Raw genomic sequence first — 11,584 nt, 5'->3', positions numbered from 1 at the left:
GGAGTTCTAGGCCTAAGGGCAAGAAACAGTTCTGTCATGCTGAACCTGCTAGTCTCCAGGAGAGCTAACTGCAAATGCGTTCAGCATCAGTCTACTGAAACTCTTTTTTTTTCTTTAAGCAATCGGGGTTAAGTAAATTGCTCAAGGTTACATAGCCAGTTATTTCTGGGTGTGGTGCTAAGTATCTGAGTATCTGAGCCCGGGATTTGTTCCCCAGGTCATCCTGAGCCACCTGGCCGCCCCTAAGCAATTGGGGTTAAGTAACTTGCTCAGGGTTACACGGCCAGGTGTTTCTGGGTGGGTGCTAAGTGTCTGAGCCCAGATTGGATCCCCAGGTCATCCTGACACTGGAGCCAATGCTCTTACTCGCTGTGCTACCTGGCCTCCCCCTACTGAAACTCTTAATCAAGGAAAAGCCAATAGACCCAAATCTTGGTCAGGAAATTGCAGAGGTCAGAACAGGAGGACAATGAACAGACCTTACTCTAGATAATACCTCCTTTGGGAGCACTGAAAATTTACAGGAACCTCAGCCTGAGCTGTGAAAGCAGCAGAAGCTCATAAGAAGATAGAAGCTTAGGCTAGAGTTCCCTTCAGAAGTGTGCAGAGCCCAGCACTAGCATAAAGTCCAAAGTCAAAAAGTAGACTGGGAGAGCAAGCAAACAACAACAAAAATAGGAATCCCACCATAAAGAGCTATTTTGGGGATAGGGAAGCTCAAGACACAAACCTGAAAGAAAAGAATGACTTGAAAATATCTACAAGCAAAACCTCAAAGGAAAAAAATGTAGCTCAGACACAAGCCCAACATGAATTACTAGATTTAAAGCAAAAGTTAAAAAAAAGACCCAAAAATTATTTTAAAAACCAAATAAGAGCAATAGAGGGGAAATGAGAAAAGAAGTGAGAGGTCAGATATGAAAAGAGAATGAACAGCTTAGAAAAAAAGTGGTACAAAACCTTAATGAAGTAAAGAACTCTTTGAAATTTAGAATCGACCAAATGGAAGCTAATAATTCCACGAGACATTAAGAAATAATGAAACAAAGCCAAAAGTCTGAAAAAATAGAAGAAAATGTGACATATCTCATAGGAAAAACAACTGATGAAGGAGAGATGATTTAAGAATCATTGTACTATCTAAATGTCATAACAAAAAAAGAGCCTTGGCATATTTCAAGATATCTTAAAAGAAACCTGTCCAGATCTCTTAGAACTAGAAGTAAAGTGGAAATAGAAAGAAAAAATCCCCTGTCACCTCCAAAAAAAAAAAAGAAAGAAAGGAAGGAAGGAGGAAGGAAAGAAGGAAGGAAAGAAGGAAGGAAGGAAAGAAGGAAGGAAGGAAGGAAGGAAAGAAAGAAAAAAGGAAAGAAGGAAAAAAAAAAAAAAAAAGGAAGAATTCAGATATCAAGAAACCACAGTTAAGATTACACAAGATTTAGTAGCCATTATTATAAAAACTCAGAGAGCTTGGAATGTTATATTCCAGAAAGCAAAGGATATAGGTCTACATCCAAAGATAACCTACCTGGCAAAAATTGAGTACAATTCCAGAAGGGGAAAAATTGACCTTTAATGAAATTAAGGATTCCTGATGAAAAGCATTCCTAATGAGAAGACCAGAGCTGAGCAGAATATTTGACACGACTTCTGAGTCAAGAGGAGCATAAAAAGGTGAATAAGATAGAGAAATCATAAGAGATTTAAAAAGTTAAGCTGTTTATATTCTTATGGGGAAGATAATACCTGTAGCCCCTCAGAACATTATTATCATCAAGGATCATGGAGGAAATCTAATTAAGCAGAGAGCCTGGTTATGATTCTGTTGTTTGGATGATCTTAAAAGAAAAAGTGAAAGGATGGAGAAGAACAGTGAGAGAGGGATCAGAGAGAGGAAGAATAGAGAAAATTTAAAAAATAGGGTAAAGAGGAGCAGAAAGGTGAGGAAGAAGGCAACACTTAAACTTCACTCTCATCCAAACTGGTTAAAGGTAGAAAAATAAACATATACACAGTTGGTAGAGAAATGTGTCTTACCCAACAGGAAAATGGGAGGGAAAGGGGCCAACAGAAAAGGGAGAAACAAGAGAAGGGTAGATTAAGGGAGGCATTAGCCAGAAGCAAAACAGACTCTTAAAGAGAAGGCAGGGGAACAAAGACAGGAAAAGTAATTGAGAATAGGAAAGAGGTTAATGCATAGTTAGCAATCATAATTGTGAATGTGAATGTAAAGAACTCATTCATAAAATGGAGAGGCTAACAGAATGGATTAGAAAAAAGAATTAAACAATATGTCGTTTACAAGAAATGCACTTGAAACAGAAAGATATGCACAGAGTTAAAATAAGTGGTTGGAACAGAATCTCAGGGGTAGGGATAAAGGCAAGGACAGCAATCATGATCTCAATCAAAGCAAAAGGAAAAAGTAAGGAAATAAGTAGGGAAACTACATTTTGCTAAAAAAGTACCATAGACAATGAATTAGCATTGGTAGTGAACATATATCATATATGGAAAAAAAATAGCATAACATTTAAATTCTTAAAGGAAAAGTTAAATGAGTTTCAAAGAAAATAGATAGCAAAACTATAACAGTGGAGGACCTCAATTTATCCCTCTCAGACTTAGATGAATCAAACAAAAAAAAATAAAATCAAGAAAGAAGTTGAGGGGACAGCTAGGTGGTGCAGTGAATAGATCACCAACCCTGGAGTCAGAAGGACCTGAGTTCAAATTTGACCTCAGACACTTAACACTTACTAGCCACGTAACCTTGGGCAAGTCACTTAACCCCAATTGCCCCTCCAAAAAAAAAAAGAAATAAGTTGAGGATCTGAATTAAATTTTAGAAAATTTAGATATGATAGACTTCAGTAGAGTACTAAAAGCGAATAGAAATGAGCATACATTTTCTCAACTTTGTATAGCACCAAATTAACCATGTATTTGGGCATAAAAACTTCACAAATAAATCTAGAAAAAAAGAAATACTAAATGTATCCTTTATTGACCAAAATGCAATAGAAATTACATTCAATAAAGAGCCTTTGAAGCAAAGATTAAAATTAATTGGAAATGAAATAATTTAATTCTAAAGAATGAGTGGGCCTAAGAACAAATCATAGAAATAATCAATAATTTCATTAAAGACAATTAAAACAATGAAACAACATACCAAACTTTGTGGGATGCAACCAAAGTAGTACTTAGGGGGGAAACTACATTTCTAAAAGCTTTCATCAGTAAAAGAGAGAAAAATCAGATCAGCAAACTGTTCATTCAACTAAAAAAATCCCCTAGAAAACCAACAAATTAAAAATCCCCAGTTAAATGGAAAACTGGAAATCTTGGAAGTTAAAAAAAAAGATTAACAAAATTGAAAATAAAAAAGTAAAGTAGGGACTGACTTGTTTTGGGGAGTAGGGTGGGGAATAGACAAATGTTAGTTAATTTGATTTTTAGAAACTACCAGTATCAAAAATTAAAAAGGTGATTTCACAACCAATATTAAATTAATAAAAATTATTAGTTACTATTTTGCCCATTATATGCCAATAAGACTAACAACCTAAGTGAAATAGATGAATATTTATAAAACTATAAAATGTCCCAATTAACAGATCAGGAAATAGAATACTTAAATAACGCTGTCTTAGGAGAAGAAAATTTGAACAAGCTATAAATGAACTCTTAAGAAAAAAAAAAAAACCAGGACCAGATGGATTTACAAGTGATTTTACTGAACATTTAAAGAACAATTCCAATTCTGTGTAAACTATTTTTTTAATAGGTAAAGAAGGTGTCCTACCAAATTCTTTATATGAAATAAACATGACCTTGATGCCTAAAGCAGGGACAGTCAAAACAGAAAAGGAAAACCAAAGACTAACTTCCCTAATGAATGTTGGTGCAAAAACTTTAAATAAAATATTATCATGGAGACTACAGCAATATATCAGAAAGATCATACACTATGACCAGGCTAGATTTATACCAAGAATGCAGGGTTTGTTCAATATTGGGGGACCATAAGCAGATTTGACACATTAATAACAAAAGCAACAAAAAATATACAATTATTTCAATAGATGCAGAAAAAGCTTTTGATAAAATACAACACCTATTCCTAGAAATGCTAGAAAGTATAGGCATAAACACTACTTTCTTTAAAAGGATAGTATCTAACTAAAACTAAGAAGCAAAATTATCTGTGATGGAGATAAACCAGAAACATTTCCAACAATTTCAGGGATGAAGCAAGGATTTCTCTTATCACCATTTACTATTCCATATCATACTAAAAATGAAAGGAATAAGCATAGGCAATGAAGAAACATAATATGATTTTTTACTCCGAGAACCCTAGAGAGACAGCTAAAAACCTAATTGAAACAATTAATACTTCATTAAAGTTGCAGAATGCAAATTAAATTAGTACAAATCACAAGCATTTCTGTATATTACTAACAAAATCCATTGGAAGATACAGAGAAATTCCATTTAAAATAACTACAAGCAATATAAAACACTTGGGAGTCTACCTGTCAAAACACACAGGAACTATATGAACAAAATTACAAAATACTTTTTATAGATATAAAAGCAGATCTAAATAATTGAAAATATTAATTGCTCATTGATAGGCTGAGTCAATATAACAAAAATGATAATTCTACCTAAATTAATTAAACAATGAAGTACCATAGCAATCAAATGAGCAAAGCATTATTTTGTAGAAATCAAAAATAATAACAAAATTCATCTGGAGGAGCAAAAGATTGAGAATATCAAGAGTATTAATGAAAAAATAAAAAGGGAAGGAAGACTATCTAGCAATACCTGATCTCAAACTATACTACAAAGTTGCAATCATCAAAATAATTTGGTACTATATAAGAACTAGAGAAGAATAGATTAGGTGTACATGTACATCAAAGCAAATGACATGGTGGGCTAATGCTTGATAAACCCAAAGATACCAGCTATTGGGGCAAAACTCAATATTCAACAAAAAATTATTGGAAGAACTAGGAAGTAGTCTGATAGGAACTAGGCATATGCCAACTTTTTACACCATATACAAAGATAAGCCTGAAATGGGTACATAATCAAGTCAGAAGGCTGATATCATAAACAAATTAAAGTAGCATGGAAGAAATTAACTGTCAGATCTATGGATCAGGGAGAAGTTTGTGACTAAACAAGAAATAGAAATTCACAGGAGGTAAAACAGACAATTGTGATTTCACAAAATTAAAAAGGTTTTGTTTGCCAATACAGCTAAAATTAGAAAAGAAGCAGGAAACTGGGGGGGGGGGGGGAACCTTTGAAGCAAGTTTCTCTGATAAAGTTTTTGTTTCCAAGATACAAAGGAAACAAATCAAATTTATAAGAGCTATTTCCCAATTGACAAATAGCAGAAGGATATAAACAGGCAGTTTTCAGAGGAAGAAACTCAAATTATTAATAAGCTATAAAAAATGTTCTAAATCACCAATAGAGAGATGCAAACTCTGAGGTACCACCTCACATTCATCAGATTGACTAAACTGATAAAAAACAAAAATGACAAATGCTGGAGAGGCTATGGACAAATAGGTACTTTTATGCACTGTTGGTGGAGCTGTGAATTGGTCCAATCATTTTGAAAAGCAATTTGGAACTATGCCGAAAAAGCTATTAAATTGTCCATACACTTTCACTCAACCATATTGCTACTAGGTCTATATCCCAAAGATATCAAAGAAAGAGAAAAAGGATTCACATGTACAAAAGTATTTCTAGCAGCTCTTTTTGTAGTGGCAAAGAATTAGAAACTTGGGATACCCAAGTCATGGTATACCAGTGTACTGGAATACTATTGCTCTGTAAAAAATGAATAAGGGAATATTTTAGAAAAACCTAAGAAGACATACAAATTGATGCATAGTGAAATGAGCAGAACCAGGAGAATGATTTATACAATAATAACAGTATTATAAAGATAATCAACTTTGAAAGATTTAGTAACTGATCAAAACAATGGTTAAATTCCAATTCCAAAGGAAGCTAGATGAATCATGACATTTATCTCCAGAGAGTGAGTTGATGGACTCAGATTGAAGCATATATTCTTTTATTTATTTAGGAGGGGAAGGGCATGGCTAAATGAGACTTTGTTTTGTATGACTATACATTTTTATAATGGGTTTTGTTCTTGTTTTCTCAATGGGTGGGAGAGGGGAAGGAAAGATAGAGAGAACATGAAAGTGAAAGTAAAATAAAATTTAATTTAAAAAAGGAAAGATTAGGGGGAGGGTAGGTGGTGTAGTGAATAGAGCACCAGCCCTGGAGTCAGGAGGACCTGAGTTCAAATGTGACTTCAGACACTTAACACTTACTAGCCTCGTGATCTTGGGCAAGTCACTTAACCCCAATTGCCCTGCCTTCTCCCTCCAAAAAAAAGGAAATATTAACAACTCTGATCAGCATGATGACCACCAGGATTATAAAAGATTAATGATAATCATGCTATCTACTTCTTGATACAGAGGTGAAAGTCTCAGAATGAGACCTATTTTTTGGACAAGGTGTAGAAATTTGTTTTGCTTGATTATACATGTTTATGACAGGGGTTTGGTCTTTCTTTTGTTCTTCTTTGGGAGTGGGAAAAGGGAGAGAAGGTACAATTTGCTGATTGAAAAAATAAAATATAATTATGTTTGATCCTGGAGGTAAAAAAGATAATAATAATGAGTTATTTAGATCTCAGTGTGAATGAAATTTATTTCTTCTCCCAAAGGCACTTGCATTCCAAGTTCTACTTCTCTGTAGAATGAAAAAACTGTCCTTTGTTTCAGGAATTTTAGTAAAAATTGGATGATTTGGGAGAGGGATTAGGGGTAGGGAGTAGGGATTAGGGGAAGAAAGCTTTCTATAATCCTGGAAATCCTATTCTGCAGTCATAGATAAAGCCCTACCTTAGGAGGAAACTAGGTTGCACAGTGGACAGAGTGCTGGGCTTGGAGTCAGGAAGACCTGAATTCAAATCCGACCTTAGATACTTAGTAGTCCTGTGACCATGGGGGAGTTGATGGGGTACAGGCTCTGGGAATCCCCTCGAACTGTCCTTGAATCTTCCCACTTGATTAGGCATTTGCCTGAAGCCATAAATTATATTATAATTTATATTATAATTATTATACAATATTAGAATATAATATTATAATTATATTAATATAATTAATATAAATATTATATTATAATTTAATATTATAAAATTACATTATAGCTGTGCCCAAATTTCTGTTACTCTTAACCTAGCCTAGCCCTGTTTTGTCCAGCTACTTCCCAGCTTTGATCCTATCAAAATAATCTATACCCAAATCTGTTACCTTTTAACTAGCCCCACCCTCCATTGCTTGTCATCTCTAGGTAGCCTTCAGCTATTTCCTACTCTAAATCCCATTTCTGGAGTCTGACCTCAGTCCCATCAAGTCCCTCCCTAGCCTCTTCCTCAAGACCCTCCCCAAACCCCTTCTTCAGACCACCCCTAGATCCTTCCCACAGTCTTTCTGTACTTAAAATCCATCTTGCCTCCTTGAAGGGGCTGAGATTCAAAATGTAGCACAGCCTCAATAGGTGTCAGATTGTTCTGGCCCGTTTGTCAATACAAGCACCAGAAATACTTGGGATCCTTAAGAGTCTACCCATTATGGTGAATCTTTAATAAACTTTGTTTACTTTGGCTGAGAGAAGGCTTGAGTCCAATTCATTCGGCAGGACCAAGTGTTTTGGTATTTTGGGGTGTTGAGCGCCCCCAAACCCCAAACCTCAACAGAGTCACTTGAACTCTTTTTGCCTCAGTTTTTTGCCTCAGTACAGGGATAATAGCACCTACCTTGCAAGGGTTGTTGTGAAGATCAAATAAGATATATTTTTAAATTGCTTAGCAACAGTGCCTGACACATAGTAGGCATTATATGAACGTTTATTCCCTTCCCGCTTCTCTTTCCACCTGTGAGCCAAAAGAGCTGGGTTCTGGTTCTAACTCTCTTATTGACTCTGTAACCTTGGGATCATAGGTCTTTAGATCATAGGACCAAGGCGATCATCTAATTCAACATTCTCCTTTTACATAAAGGGAAACTAAGACTCAGAAGTGTGAAGTGATGAGTTTAAACAGGATGTCATGAAACAAAAAAGCTGCCTATTTTTCACCAAAACAAACAAAAAGAAAGGATGGAATTGAAAGATGTAGAAGTCACATGGCCTTAGTTTCCTCCGCTGTAAAATAAGACAGTTAATAGTATCTTAGAGCTGATATTTTAAGGATCCAGCAAATCTTACTAGCGAAGGACTTCTGGCCTGCTAGCCACTAGGAGTCTCTAGGTTGTTCCTTTTTAACAAAGCATATCCCTGGAACCTGGAATTCCTCTCAGAGGAGTCAAGGGAACAGTGACTACTCAGCATTCAACCCCGAGCTGGGAAATTTCAGCATAAGGACCCCATCTGGGACTGTCCAAGAGCCACCTTATCACCCCCAACATCTAACCTTGCATTTGCCACCGTTCTCCATTTTCTTCTGGTCAAGAGTCTCAACTCTGTCCTGATGAGAACTCTGTCATCTCTCTAAAACAAATGAGAATCTGAAAATAATCCGGACAAAAAAGCTCACACCTCTGGCTCTTGGACCTCTGTGATCCTTAACAGACTCTGTGAGAAATATTATTACTATTATTGTTCTGTTATTATCGTCTTCATAAACATGATTTCCCCCAAAATCTACATAATAGAGTTTTCTAAGCCCTAGAACCAAAGTGTTTCCAAGCTGTCCTCAGAGTAATTGCATAGGATCCAGGAATTCGTATGCACATCAAGCAGTATTCTTTTGTTGTTCTCTATTTTTACAGTCAATGGATACTAAATGTGTGACTTATCACATCCAAGGATCCTTAGAATCTGAATGGTTGGAGATGTTATAAGGACCACAATGCGACTCCCTTCCTCTGCAGAGAAGTCACTGAAAATATGCTAGGCCTCACAATTTGCCCAGTTTTTGATTCTTGTGATCCATCAGATCAATCCACAGCCTTTATAATAACTCTGCATGACTAGGCGGGACACCCAGAGAGGTGAAGTGTTTTACCCGTGGTCACACAGCTATTCAGTGGCAGAGTTAACACTAGATCCCCAGTGTCCTGACTCTCATCCTTGGTTTCTTTCTATGAGACCAACTCTCCAAAGATGCAAAGTCAAGGACTGTTGCAGGCTAGTTGGCGAGCTACTTTGCGGATGGGAGGAGAGGGTATTCCCTCAAAACATACCAATCAGTGACCATTCCTACTTGTAAGGTCATGCCTGATCCTGTCGATGTACAAAGTATAAAGCAACAACACCTGGCTTTTGTTTCCTTGTAAATATGCCCTCATGGGACCATGCATTGGGCTTGGGAGAGGAGAAGAAAGGGAGAGGTTGGAATGAAGACAGGGAGTGATTGTATGCCTCCTATTCAGCTCTTAAAAGATGCCTAGATGTTAGCCTAGGAGATGCAAACAACAACCCCGTTCTTTTGTGCCCTTAGATCCCAATTAGCAGAGGGAATTAGAAGTTAAAACTTGTTCTTAATGTTCCAGACTTGAACCCAAATGGCTTTACTTTCCTCTTCTCCTTTTAGAATAGTAGCTTTGGTCACCTTTATTGCAGCTCCCCAATCCCTCACCCAAAGTCCTGTATAATAATTCACCTTCATAAGTAAATGCAGACTCAAAGAGGTTAGGTGACTTAGCCAAGGCCACACAGCAGTAATAGAATCAGTACTAGACACCCAGTGTCCTGATCCTTATCCTAGGTTTCTTTCTATTAGATCAGATCTTCAGAGAGGGAAAGTCAGGAGCTGATGCAGGGTAGTTAGGGAGGTGCTTTAAGCATGGTGGGGGAAACGGGGTGGGGCCAGAGAAATATCCAGTGTTTAATTTCCAACACTCCCTAAAGGGGCCTGTGGGCTACTAAACCCAAGTGAAAAGATCTGGATCTTTGCCATTCTAAGAGTGCACTGGTATCAAATGATTTCTCTACTGACTGGAGGTTTTTGTTTCATCCAACAATGATCAGGTGTGGGACATGCACATTTAACTGCCCACACCCATTGAGAAGAATCAGGGCCATTTCTTATATTTATTTCTAGAAGGAGGGGGGAAGGGCATAGGTCACGAAGCTATAATTTGCATCTCTATTAAAGGACAAACATGTGAAAGAAAAGAATGAAAAAAGAAACTGTTTCATAACCGAGCTTGCTGGCTGGGTATACGACTTCAGAGTCTCTTCTGGAAACCAGATCATGCGACTTACTGGAAACCAAGTCTCTTACAAACCCCGAATGTGAAAGCAAAAACTCAAGATACCCAGAGTTGACTTAAGTTCCTGCCTGCACAACCTCAGGGACTGTGCCCACAGCTCAGTCTGAAGAGAGGACAGAAGCACAACATTTGATGCCAGGCTCTGAATCAATAGTAGCAAGAGACCCATAGCTCACCCTGGATCATCTTGGACAAATTGAGAAAGATAAATGGAGAATTCAATGATCAACTTTTCTCCAGCTGTCACTCTCCTAACCTTCCTCCGATCATCTTCCCTTTCCCCAGTGACTATGCAAATCCTACCCAGCAGCATGATGTAATGGGAGAAGCTCTAAATTTGGAGTCAGAAGAGCTGGGTTCAAATACTGACTGTTATAGGATGCCTCTGTGAGCAAATTAGCAGTTCTTTGGATTTCTGATTTCTCATATTAAAATGAGGGAAGTATATTAGATGGTGTCAAAGGGTCCCTCCCAGTTCAGAATCCTATGATCCCCCATCATTCAAACATCCTTGAACCCAGCTCAGATCCCTGCCTCACAGATCCTCTGAGCTCTTGCAGCACTTTTTTGGAGGGTACTATTTATTTGATACACTGTGTCTGTTTTTCTTATCTACATCCTATCACACTCTGTTGTATTTGTTTAAAATATATTTTTTTTGTTTATCCATATCTTATTTTCTCACCCAGATTTTGAGTAAATACCATGAGGTTAAGGACCTTAACTCATTCACTTCTGTAACCTCCATGGCTGTTTAACAAAACACATTAATAATGGTCTTGAAAGGGTTGGATAAATAAATAAATGAACCAGATTGCTGTCACATCTCATTTTCTCCTTTCAGTGGAAACCACAGGGCCCACAGAATGAAGAGGCAAAATCTCAAGGCTTTTGGAGAGCAACAGAACTCTGGCCAGTTCCACTGCCTTTAACATACATAATGTCTCATCAAAGAGTCATCATAGCACTTGCAGTAATTCATCCCTATGACTAGCCAGAGGCTCAGAATTAGTGGGAGAATTACAGGATTTTTTCCTTTTTTGCCTCTTTAAAAATGTTTCTTTTTTATTGTGAACATAACACTCATCAATAAACATAAGTATTATGACAGAATGTAAAGAATCCGTGATCTGGAGTTAGAGGATCTGGGTTCAAGTTCTACCTATGACACTTGTAGCTTGTGTGACCCTTAGCATGTCACTTACCTCTCAGAGCTTCAGTTTACTTATCTGTAAATTTGAGGCATG

This window comes from Petaurus breviceps, unplaced genomic scaffold (genome assembly GCF_028583685.1).
Source record: "Petaurus breviceps papuanus isolate PSGF00001 unplaced genomic scaffold, PetGlider_PUasm1.0 118, whole genome shotgun sequence".
NCBI lineage: Eukaryota > Metazoa > Chordata > Mammalia > Diprotodontia > Petauridae > Petaurus > Petaurus breviceps.
Note: the sequence above shows the minus strand (reverse complement) of the source record.